The sequence below is a fragment of the Mesocricetus auratus genome, unplaced genomic scaffold, assembly GCF_017639785.1.
Source record: "Mesocricetus auratus isolate SY011 unplaced genomic scaffold, BCM_Maur_2.0 Super-Scaffold_100014, whole genome shotgun sequence".
Classification (NCBI taxonomy): domain Eukaryota; kingdom Metazoa; phylum Chordata; class Mammalia; order Rodentia; family Cricetidae; genus Mesocricetus; species Mesocricetus auratus.
In genome coordinates, this window is record NW_024429197.1 from 36,328,190 (window position 1) to 36,341,469 (window position 13,280).

The 13,280-nt window shown below is 40.8% G+C and overlaps 1 protein-coding gene and 1 long non-coding RNA gene across 4 annotated transcripts in view; one reads left to right on the forward strand and one right to left on the reverse strand.

The window, feature by feature from the left end:
• Pde4b (phosphodiesterase 4B) overlaps positions 1-13,280 on the reverse strand; it is a 538,982-nt gene that overhangs the window by 22,939 nt on the left and 502,763 nt on the right. The window lies entirely within an intron of this gene.
• LOC121144006 lies at positions 10,060-13,057 on the forward strand. The gene is made up of 3 exons (XR_005881339.1): positions 10,060-10,242; positions 10,842-11,099; positions 12,191-13,057. It is a non-coding gene; the product is annotated as an uncharacterized LOC121144006 (long non-coding RNA).

A 13,280-nucleotide genomic window follows, 5' to 3' on the forward strand; every position in this document is an offset into this window, starting at 1 on the left:
GACAAAAAATACTACAAATATTTCCAAGAACTAATACAATTACAGCATTTTATACAACATAATATTTCTAAATTATGCATAATGCTTATTATATAATGCATGTTATTCATTATACATTTATGCTTCTGCATATGTAGAATTGCAAGGTTTGGTGGATAAAAATTCAAGATATTCTACTAGGTTTGAAATTCAGATGAAAATTTGAGTGTATGTGCATTTCAGATATTCCATATCCAAATACCTCACAAGAAGACTCAAAGCAATACTCTTTCAGGACAACCAGTGTAAAAGGCTCTGTATACTTTTAGATCATTACAGTTTTCCAAGTCTTAGTTCTCAAAGAGAGATCTTTCTTCTTGTGAGAAATAAAAGACCATTAAACATTCTTGGAACTCTACAATGCCATTTTATGTACTGCTCTCTTCCTTCTAATCTGCAAAGGGATTTTGGCAGAGTTTGAGTACTGGCATAACAGTAAAATACAGCTGACCTCCATAATCAACAAATGAGAAAATCATTGTAGCAACCGAGAAAAAGCATTAAAGAATCAAGACTCAGTCTCAAGTCACCCTTTTATCCCCATCAAGGTCACAGGATTTTAATATGACTCTAAAGCTGATGACTAGGACATTCTTTTAAACATTACCCATCTAGAAGTTGTACAATTTATAATATTTAAAAACAGAAATATTGAGTTAGATGTGTGGATCAACAAGTCAAGAGTCCTGTCCACTGGGGGAAAAAATGTAAGACTGATGAGCTCCAGTTCTTCCGTAGTCAACTATACAGGGGCTGCATCACCCCAAACATTCTTTGTTTCTTAGTCTGTAAATACCGGTCACGGCAAGCCTTCTACCATTGGGGCTACATCCCCAGCCCCTAATATTTAAGATAGAATCTTGCAATGTTGCCTGCGCAATCCTTGTGTGCCCTGTCTCACCTGGCAGTGCAGCCCCTTTAAGAAATGATTCCTACATTCAGATGCTACCATTGCTTGAATTGTTGTAAATCCCACCGTCTTAAAATGTCTACTATTTCTGCAGCTATATAGATCTGCATAGCTTCTTTTTGAGATTACTACTCTACTGTCCTGAAGGGTACCATACAGCCTATAATGCCTGCGACTCTAGTTACATTGTTTTCAGCCAGTGCCTTTGCCATACTCCCTGAGATACATAAGACAGTGGGAGGTTTCAAAACTCCTTTAAGAGTCACTTCTGGATTAACTTTCTCAGGCCTGGGATAGTCCAACAGTCTGTCAAGTTTCAAGGTCAACTCTGGGGCATATCAAGAAAATTAAAACCCTGGGCAATACAGGCGTTACTTTTTCTCTCTTGGAAGCATGTATCTTGTCTCTTTTGGTATGCCTCACATTGGACTATACACATCTGAATTGAGAAAAATTTGCCATGGATTGAAGATTTGAATGCATCTGTAAACTACAAAAGATGAAACTAAGTGTCTCAAGTTATTTTTTTACCCTATTAGAGGAGATCGCTATATCTGCATTTTGCTTTCCTGTGATGGCTACCATAATTTAGACAAGATGGATACATGCTTTCACCACAGTGTATCCCTGAAATGTATAGTTCTGTTGGAATAAAGGAAATTTCAGAGATGGACACCTAGCTCTTTTGTGGAGAAGAGGGAATGTTCATTGTAGGCTTGCCCTTCTAGTGAACTTCAATGACACAAAGGACACCCTACCAGAGAAGCCAGTAGCCTCTACCACACATGATGCAAAAACAGCTGAATATCCTCTCACATCTGGAAATAAACTTCCACACTGTAGCCCAATCTGAGAAACTGTGCAAAAGCCCCTAAGAGACTGGGATCTCCATCTCTGAAGTGGGGTGACTACAGATGACTTGGTCTGTGACCAAGTAGGCATTCTATGGCATCGGATTTGAGCTTGAAGATTTTATTTCTGAATTTCAAGTTTGAACTCAGGCCCTTCCTTCCTTTGAGTTCACTGCTGCATGGAGGTTTCTTGTGGCTCTTTGGAGCCTAAACTCTTGCCATTGTTGGCAGTAGCTTGCATAACTAATTGCAAAATTCCCACAATATGTGTGATGTGGTGTTATGTCATGCAGGTTGTGTGCGTGATACATGAGTTACTCACACAGGTGCAGGCTTGCTGATTGTCATTTAGATTGTTCACCAGGCTAAGGAGTGTAACCAGAATTGCAGGAAAGATAAATGAAGCATTTCAAGTGAAAACCATAATTTGAAATGGCCTTAACGGCAACATGACCATAACAACAACAACAACAACAAAAGCCTGTTTGGGGAAGCCAGGATGTTAGTAACACTCTATTGATTAATGCTTCTTTAATTTAGACAGTTTCTACTAATTAGGAGACTTCAGAATTCTCCAAAGCTAGGAATAACCACAGACTGCCATACAAGCATATCTATACCATGTATACATTTACTCAGATTTGCACAGTTGAAGTCAGTCTGGTTGAATATGCTACTGGGCTGAGAGAAACATTGGCATAATGCCAGAATGAAAATTATGGCCCAATAGTGGTAAAGTAGTCAGGTGCCATGCAACATAGAGCTGATGACTGACAGATGTAACACTTGCTCTTAAGTCCCACCCACACCCAACACCCCAGAGACAGCAGTCATAAAAACGCTTTGAAGGCTTAGAGTCACGTCTATTGGATGTAGACTTTTTGAGAGAATGATAAACTAAATACTGCCAAACTGAACCAGCCAGCCTCCAACAGCCACTTGGGCAGATTCAGAGTTTTCTGGGCATCATAGTTCTGGGTCATGTGATTAGAAATGAGAAGCAGTGATGGAAAGAGCAAAGGCTTTTTCCTGAATTCTTCCCAACAATCATGTTTTATTCATTTTAACCAAATATATTTACTTCACTTTTTAAAAAGAGAATCTCTTCCACCCAGAGCTTTATAGTCTTTGGCTAGTTGCCCTATTTTAACACCTTGTTAAGGGTTTTCTGTGTTAAGTGCTTTTGTTGAGCTGGGAAGATAGCTCAGTGGGTAGGGTACTTGCTGTGCAAACATATTAATGAATTTAGAGTCCTTGCACCTACAGAAATGTCCGTGTGACAGTACATGTCTGCAACTCTAGCATGGGTTGAATGGAAAGGCTCAGGATGGATCCTGGGATTTATTGGCTAGCCAGTCTAGTCAAAATGGTTTGCCATTTTGGTTCAGTGACATACACTGTGTAAAAAAATAATTATAGTGTAAGCAATAAAGGCTTTTTATATTGACCTTCATCCTCCACATGCACCCTCACTATTGAGCACATACTGATGATATACACAGGTACACACATCTTAAACACCCCCTGGAACTTTTTCTTGAGAACAACATATGACCACTTTCAATCTGAAAATATTATTCTGTTAGTCATACAATATGTCACTAGATAACATCCTTCTCAAGATTTTAATCACATAAAAAGTATTTTAATCTTATAAAATACTAGTACAAAGGTATCTATTAAAAACTTATTAAAAATTCAACAACAGCAACAAGACCCCAAATTCTCTGCAATTAAATGATACTGACAAATATTTAGAATATAATACTGGTAGCCCTTGTGGTAACAGTCCCAAGGACACTCCCATGCAAATAAGCTTTGTGAAACCTGATCCTGAGTGTTAAACACAGCAGGGAAAAAAAATCAGTGGTAGCTCATCCCATCAAGAACACAAATAATGTACTCACTTGGCCAAGAAAAATATGCCCAGTGATTCAATCAACACGGCTGTATCTCAATGATCTGACTCAGAATGGAGCCAGCTGCAGTCAACACAAGGGGCGGGGCGTGGGGGGTTTAGCTGGCAGGGTAGAGAACTCTTGGGGAGTGTCAGTTAAATTTCAGGCTGAGTGGGATATCCATCATAGGGGTTAGAACACACTTTACTAGAGAGCCATTCGAAGGTTCCCAGGCTCCCATAATCAAGTGGATATGTGAGGCTATATTGAAAATCTATAAAATCTGAGATCTCTCCAGTACTAGATATGATATTAACTGACAGGATGGTAAGAGGTTGCTCTGCAGCAATACCACAAGACTGTGCACACTGGGAGAGGGTCACAGCACAGGTCTGACTGTGCATGAACTGAAAGCGGAGTCCTCCAAGTAATTATGAGAGAAGCATTTATTTACTCATTTGCCTGTTTTTATTCATTTCCATGTGACAATAAAACGCTGGTGTTCTTACGCCATGGTTTTAATGAATGTTCTGACACTGAGGGTAAAGAAGAAGTTGGAAATGCACTATGTTGACCAACCAGACTTAGTAAAAATGTAGTATGTCTTTTGTAATTTGTCTCTGTTTTTTTTCCCCAATACTAAAATGGGTATTTGGATTCTTTAGTGAGTTGCCCTCCAGTGTAATCTCCTTTTAAGTATTTTAGCTTTTAATTCAAGTCTTCTTTTCTTTAGTCCAACAGCCCAAACATCAAATATCTTTATTCAGTTGAGGATTTATAACTTTTATCTTCATTTCTTATAAACTATATGCTAAGGACTGTCACCTTACTCTGTCACATGATACAATGTAAATAATGACTGGAAATGGGTAGATAGCAAAAGAGCGGAAGTTAGCGAGTCAGGAATCCTTTAAACATGGAATAACTTCCCTTAAACGTTATTATCAATGCAATTAATTCTCCCTGAGTCGATTTATTTTCCCCCAGTATTTCTTCATTTTAAAAAATTGAATAATACGTAATTGCTTATTCACATTTATTACAAAATATTTGAATTACTTACCTCATAATTCTAAATTTGAATAAACATAAACTCATCTTGATCCACAGCAGGGAGTTTACAGGAAACAATAAGCCTCTATGTTGTGAGTGAGAGTGACCTGTCTCAAAATGCCTACGAGCATTAATAGCACTGACATTGTTTATCAGTGGGCAGCGGCCAGTAGGATGGAACTAACTCCACTGTGGATGTAGGTAAGAGAACTCAAGAAGGGAAGCTCATTTAAATTATGAGAGCTACCCATTGAGACATCAATTGGAAAGAGACACTGCAGGGTAGGAAGATGGTAACCTGAGATTCCCACCTTAATCTCAACTTGCTGGACTATACACTCTGCCAAGCAGCTGGAAAAATCCACAGCCTGGTGACTTTTTCACCAGACTGTAAACTCTCCACTTATTACCTTCAGTTCCCAACAACAAAAAGAAGAAATAAGGGGAACTACAAATGGACTTGACATGAGAACCCTCCTATCTCAGTACCAAAATCCTCCCATTATCCTCTGATTCTGGAGACATCATGGAAAAATAAAATTACTTTCCACTAAGATTATATCTTGTATTTTCAAAGATATTTAATCTTCACTTATTATTGATAAGAAATGGATCTTATTTATAAAATGTTTCCTCATCTGTAAAATGACTTAATATAAATAGTATTTATTAAAGTATTTTTTTCTGAAAGTAACAGGAGCACACAAATGCAGTCTCACACTACCACGGAACACAAATTGAGTTTCTCACACTGAGGGAAACTGCAAGGGTCTCTACATTCGAAGTACAGTAAATAAGCCTTGCTGTGGGACAGCCATGACAAAGGGATCTTCCCTGCCTGGTAAGTACATAAACAGGATTTTTAAAGTTCCCCTCTGGCCTGGTGGTGGTGGCGCACGCCTTTAATCCCAGCACTCGAGAGGCAGAGGCAGGCAGATCTCTGTGAGTTCGAGCCTGGGCTGGACCGACAGCCTCCAAAACAATACAGAGAAACCCTGTCTCATAAAAACCACACAAAAAAAGCTCCCTTCTGGACTGAAAGTTGCAGAATCATATCTAGAACAACTGTGTGAAACCATAATTAGAAATAAAATGTGTAGAAGTTTTGTTATTTATCAAATTTCACCATCTACAGTGACCAAGGACATTAGTTGTTGGGTCAATAGTTAGTTTGCTTAGTCCTCTATGTAGCACAGCTGATCTAATTCAACTGGAAAGATATTTTTACTTAGTGATGAATTCTCTTATTGAGGTGCTAGATGCCAATAATTCATGTGCTAACTCTATTTTTTAAAATATTAGTTTAAATATTTTAATTTTTAAAAAATTTCTAGGTAGCTGTACTCTGATTCCATCTTCATAATTGTTCAAAGTTATAATATTTTTGCAGTCTACTGAACAAAGACAGATCAATGTGGTCTTGTAAGGTTTCTAATTGCAAACTTAAAACTTATTATATTTGAAATTTAGAAGTTAGAAAAGTAAAATGACTCCACTCTGAAGGTGAGTTTTACCTTAATAAACTTGCTACACTTTAATCTGGGAGGGTTTGAGGCTTCCAAAGCAGTCCATCCTAATTGCGATTGTCTTTGGAAGCGAACATACAGTGACTGCTGAGCAGAAGGAAGTGTGTGGCTCCCAGCTTTAACTCCACTCCATAAGTAAGCGAAGATCATCAGGTGCTTTCCAAAGCAGGCATACAAGAACAGAAGATTCACTATGGTCTTTTTTCTAAGTGACTTCCCAGTTCTTTCTTTGTGAAAGCATTTGGCTACTTTCAAGTAAATCAAACAAAGGAAGTTACAGTAAAATCTCCTAGAGACTACATAGTTTGGCACCAGCTGAGGGAAACACCACATGCCATAGGGCAAGACAAAAAAGGGGCCTACAGGTCCCCAAAAGAGAGCTAAAGCGAGTCTGTACAGCAAAGCACCGATACTTGGCATGATGCCACCTAGAATGCAGCCCCACTGAGCAAAAGGAGCCTGAGCTGGTGTCTCCTGGGAGGGTATTTTGGTTTTCATGACAGTAAATGATCCTCTCCTGTTGAACCCATTTCACCTAGAAGTTAAATATGTTGGAAGAATTGCATAACAACAAGCCTCACCCCTGGATAACAATGGCAGGGAACTTGGTGGGGCTGTGAGTTTGGTACTTATTCTCAAAGATCAAACATGCAAAAGTAGGGAAGTACAAAAAGAAAAAAGAAAAAGAAAAGGAAAACTGAATGCTTATTCCATGACAGTGCTGCTACACAATATTTCAAGACTGCTATTTTAGTTCATAATTGTTTCCCCTGCTATAGTGTCCTATCAGCTGGTCAGAGTCACACAAAGGGGGAAATCCTTCATTTAATTCCTTTTGAGAGATCTGTTCATTTATAAATCTTGCAAGAGAGTTAATTAAAAGACTGGGTGAACTAGTTCCAAATTCAGTGAAGGAACCAGTTCCTAGATATACCAATGTAGAAATATTTAGATTAAGCAAAAAGTACTACTGGTCACATTTATTTCAGAGAGCTAACTCCCAAACACTTTGATTTGCTAAGTTTTCATAAGATTAGAATTTCAGATACTGAATCACACTCAAGAATACAACTCTATTCTATAATTTAAAAAAAACAATAGAAAAGTAATTTAAACAATAAGGAAAGAAAGAGTAATTAAACAACAATGAATAAAGATCTATTAGCTAAATCTTCCCTTTCATCTTTGAAGACAATAAAATAAGAACTCTGTCTGAACCTGGGAATTCCTCAGTTCCAGTAGCCCTGCTACAAAGGTATGAATTCTCTATTTTATGCTCAAGCTACAAGCATTGGGAAGGAAACCCTACTAGTGAAACTGCTGCCATAATTTGAATGACAATAAAATCAAAAGAATAGAACAACCCCTCTTTCTCTTTCCTTTGAAAGAGAAATGGGGGGGGGGGTAAGAGTAGACAGGGAACCAGGGAATTTCAAGACAATGTTACTATCTTAAGCTAAGTTAGGGAAAGCAAAGAGAGCTTGAATTTTGTACACTAATCCACAAGAAGGAAAGGATGCCTTGAGTGCTTATGCACCAGTTCCCAGAGCTATGGCAGTTTTGCTCCTTACCTGTGTTACAAGCAATGCCTTCCAGCCCAGGCTAAGTCTGGAATTAGTGTCTAGGCTAGAGGCCAACAAGATAACTAACTGAACATTAGAAATTTGAACCAGACCTAACCAATAAAGATCTGTGTTAGAAGGATAAGCCCTTCCACCAAACATTCCACAATTCACATTGAAGAATCGCTAAGTACCTCTGAACTTTCCCTTTCATGTATTTGTCTCATAGGGATCTTGGCCTTGATCCCTGATGCTCTCCCAACCTCAGCAAGTCCAAAGCCTTTTGAGTGGTGTTAGGCAGGACACTATCCTCAGCACCAAGTGTGTGTGTGGGGTGTGTGTGCCACACATGCGCGTGTGTGTAATTAGAGTCGGATCTTAGAGCTCATACATGGTGGCAAGCACTGTACCAATAAGCCACATTCTCAGCCACGGTGCTATTATTCATGTATGCTAATCAGATTATTTCTACTAAATGCCACTTTACCCATCTGTAGATATTGCCTATTGCAAAGAGTCTCTGGATATTCAATATGGGGTGAAGGACTTCACTGAGTGTCTATATGCAGCATCTACACGTGTAGATGTACAGTGGCTGTCCACCATCAAAAATTCAAGACCTGATGCAAACCACAGAAACAATCTATTCCAATTACTTAGTTTCATAATAAGGAAATGAAAAGATTTCAAAATGATTTAATTGCTCTGGAGAATATTCCCAGTAAAGGTTAAGCTAGAATTTAAACTCATGGCTTATATTCAGATTCTTTCTCTTGGCAGTCTCTATACTTCATATGAGGCTATAAAGGGAGAAAATTGGGTCAAAAATGCTTGTTTCCCCTGCTGCCTGTCACAACTGATTTTCATTATAGTCTTCTCTCTAAATCAAGATCATCCCTAACATTTGCCAGGACAATACTGAAGGCCTAAATACTTAAAAATATAGACTAAGCTATCTCCTCTTTGTAACCTGACAGTCCGTCACAGTCAGAAAGGGCAGCTAGAGCCTAAACTCTTTCAACTCTGCGCTGTACCTGCCCTGTGCTTGTCTGACCATGGGGAAACTTGCAGTCAAGCTTGGGTGAGGCCTCTGCCACAGCCTGCATGTGCAAATTCCCACACACTTTCTCCCCAGTCCTGCTGCTGCCTCATGGCTGTCCCTGGGGCCTCGGCCTGTGTAACTCTGCAAAAGCACGTCCACACACAGGCCCTGGGAAGAGGGTTCAGAACCCTTTGGACAAACAATGAGAAATTCGGCCAGAGGCACAGTGAGGTCTGGAGGGGATCACACAGTCCCTTGGGTCTGATCAAGTCCTTTGTGTTCAGATGGAGAATATACTAGGGATTCCTTCAAGCCTAGGGATCAGTAGAAGGTCCCTGTGTTAAGGGAAGCCCCTCTCTCACCATCATCACTGATAAATCCTTCAACAACCTGCTTCTCTTTGACTGACAGAGTACTACATGAATCTTTTGATCATTAAGATCTATTTTCTTTCAATTCTGTTAAGGCCAGCATTTCCCATAGTTATTGATTGTTTAGTGGTATAGAAAGTGACTCATTAAACATTACAGCAATTGGCTTGCCTTAGTTATGATCACCTTCCAGTGTCAGATATTCTGGTTTCCTAGTAGCTCCAGGCTTGTAGAATTGAGTGACTTTATTCTCTCCCTCCCTCCCTCCTTCTCTTCTTCCCTCCCAACTAGTTGGTTCAGGCAACTAAACTAGTTGGTGCAGGCTCTTGTAGAGCTGGAAAAATAAACCTTTGTACCTAGAAGGACTCACTTCTCCAGTGATGGTATCAATATGTGATTTTAGGATGCCTCAAGAAAGTACCATTCATCTCCCATTCCCAGCTGGTGTGAGGTTCCTTAGCAAACAGTTACCGAAGTGTTATATCGTGACTCTTCAGTCTAAAGAAGCATTGGTATCAAAGACTGCTCTTCCTAATGTCAGAACATCCATTTCCATCACTTGGATCCAAATCTGTCTCAGGCAAAGCTGCTAGAGACAGAAGAGGTCCCAGTAGGGCTTGGGATTGAATGCAACTGCAGTTGAATGCCACACACTATATGCTTGTCTTTTGCCGCTCACCATGCCAGGCACTAACAAGCCTTGTGATTCTTTTCACCTGAACCCTAGATCAGACACTGTGCTTCTCAGTCCAAAAGGGGAAGGAACACCTCCCACTCCTCCCCAGTCCGGCCCCACCTCCCTAGGATTGTTCTGACCCGTCCTTCCTCAGCCACTGTTGTTGCAACCCTGTACTTTTCTGACTGCGTCTGTCAGGAAGGCGGCAGGAAATTCTAGTCACCCTCACAGCAGCTGTGCCATTCCTCCTATCCTCCTCTGATGACGTGGGTTGGCTTTGGTGACAGGAGGTCAGGAACTGAGCCATAATGAAGGTCGGAAAGAGAGGTCACTGTTTGTGCTGCGCTCGGGCTGGGGATCCCGGTGGGGCTGTTTGCTTTCTTCCTTTCTATACTGTTTCTCTTTCCGTTCCTCTTTTTGGGCAGAGCCCAGGCATCCTGTTTTCAAAACATTAGGCTGTTTTTCGGCAGATGAACTCACGCTCTGATGCGTTTTGCCGAAGTGTGAGACAATTCTTCCAGGTGAGGAGGTGACAAAACTTGAAACATACCAATTGATGAGCAAATCTAAGAGGGAAGGGCTGGGACACGGCTAACTTGACTTGGGCTGCTCACTGAGGGGTCCAGGCATTCTTCCCACACCAGAAACCATGACTGTGTCTGCCCTCCAGTCTCCTGCTTACCTGTCCCTGACTTCTTGCCATTTGTATTTTATAGCTTTTTAATTTTGAGAAAATGTTCTCTAATACTAACTCATCTGGCTCTAGGTTTCTGGAAAACTTTGAAATTCCACTGGGCCTGTTGCTAGTATCTAGGGTCAAGAGAACCGTTTTGGTTAGGTACAGGAGCAGTTTATCCATTTTCCTGTAGAAGCATAGGGAAAGTCACACCTCTGAATCACTCCTTCTCTTTAGGCCACAGACGGGTCAAGGAAAATCATAAATAAGTCATAAACAAAAACAAGAAAGTGTCGCCTTGGCCAGATACAAGAACTCCTAAAGACTGCCTGCTTTTACTCTACCAAGCTGGCAACTCTCCATCTTTCCTGCAGAGACACAGACTGGCACCTAGATCAGTCAGTCTCACTCCCTTCATGGCACAGTGGCTCTACCATCGACACTCTGAATCAGCTCCAACTCTGCGAACAAAAGCCTTCGGGTCAGCACTGAAGAGTAAGTAGGGACACAGATGTGGTTTTGCAACAATGTAGTAGGCCTAAGTAAGTGATCCCCCACATGCCAGGGGCACTTTATCGAATGCTTTGGGCCCACTAACCCTGTTGAGGCGAGGCCCACTTTTATATTGTAAAACTGAATCTTTAGGCAGTTAAGTAAGTCGGGTCATATACAACAGCTAGTAAGTGAGATGGACAGAATTTAAACCATGCTTCTCCAGATCCAAAGCTCTTCATCTTTGTCCACCTCCTGTAAAGTACGCACTCCCTTCCAGCTCTGTGATTCAGTCTCCTTGTGGCTCCTTTGGGCACTGAGAGTAAGCAAAATGTGGCCAAATCTGACTACTTAGTGATAACTAAGATGGTATTTCCAAATAGCTGCTTATACAGAAATCTCTGATGATTTCAGCATTTAAATTTTAATGTGGAGTATTCCTTTTGTTGTCCATCACTTTGTCTCACCTTTCTAGATAATGTCGATGAACTTTTTCTGGGGGTCTCACTTTCTCATGTTGTTACTATCCATGGGGGCCTCACTATATTCTTTCTCGTGTTGTTACTATCCAGGCTACCCTGCTTGCCCTTGTGCTCAGGGTCACCCAAGGCAATGAACTGAATGAAATGAATCAATGAGCTGAGGGGGAGATAACTCTTTAACACAGCATTCTCTTCACTCACTGGATGGCTGCTATGCCCTGCCACCTTTTCTAGAGAACAGGCCAGGCAGCACACTTCTGTTTCAGCTAAGGAACTTCGTGTGGCATTTCTTTAGAGTTGGCTCTGTTCAACTTTCATTGCTTCCTGCATAGGACACCCTTGGGGAGGGCTGGGATTCTCTGGTCTCAATACACACCTCCTTTCATATTTAACGATACATTGTTAATCACTTTACAAGACAGTGAACAAGGTCAGCACTCTAGACCCACACTAGACATGAAAACTCATGGCAATGTGAAGGTTCTTTAGGATGTTCTCCCCCCTGCCCCCTCCCCTGGCTAGTCCCCTGCTTTGTCCTGGTGACTCCAGAAACTCATGTCCTTGATGATGAAAAACTACTGAAAAGACCACACCGGAATTTTGCATCCACAGGTTGCATCAAATATCACAGAATAAGAGACAACAGGACACTTGCTGATGCCGTGAAGCTGCCGAAGCCCGTGTGAAACAGTCTATGTAAATCCCAGAGTGATTTGGAGAAGCTACACAGTGAAGCCCCCAGCATGGGGAAGCGGTTGGGTTTTACACCAACCTGGAAAGTCCCTGCTAAACAGGGAGCTTGGTAGAAGTCAGAAAATACTAGTTAAAACCCCAGTGTGCCCTGTTTCTTTATTCCCCACCAAGTGGAACTCTGAGCTAAAGTTTCAGAGGGGGCTCATATCTGCTTCTGTTAGGGATTAATTCATGAGACAGTAAGGAGGACACCAACACCACACACACCCCAGCATCTCCAAAGGATACCCTGTTTCCTCTGCCACGAGGCTCTGTAGAGGAGCCAGCAAGCTCTGCTCCAAAGTGATGCCTTTTACCCAGGGAAGAAGAAGGAGAGTGCTGTCAGGTTTGGACTTTGGGCTGGAAGGGTAGGTGTGGTAAAAAGTTTCTTCCAGCCTCAGAAATATAAGACAATAGCTAACACCTCAAGGCAGAGATGTAGGGGGAACTCCATGAGGTGCAGTGTCCAGGCTTTCCCTCCAAGTACATGAATGTAAATAAATATATAACTTCACAACTTTTATCACACACACACACACACACCTGCACACACAGACACGCACCTGCATATACACACCTGCAAACACATACACGCTTAGCTAAAATTCTGCATGAAAACATGTAAACAAGCAGAAAAAAAACTAGCAACAGCCCTCACTATATAATGTCAATAAATTAGTACTTCATGTCCAGATGTTAATTAAACAAATGAGATAATGACAGATAATTAAACCTCCTCAATGCTAAGTTGTGTTTTGTTTTTCTTGATATTGTAAGTAAAATCGATTTTTTTCCACTATAGATTTTAATTTTAAGTGAGTTCACCTTTAAAATTGGGAAAAACAAAACCCAATGGCTTTCTGTGGTAGAAAGCAAAATATGTTGTTTCTTTCTTTCTTTTTCTTTTAATCCCAAACCCTGTCAGCATCACAAAAGAAGTGTAATAAATCCCCAAATGCCCTTCTTCCCA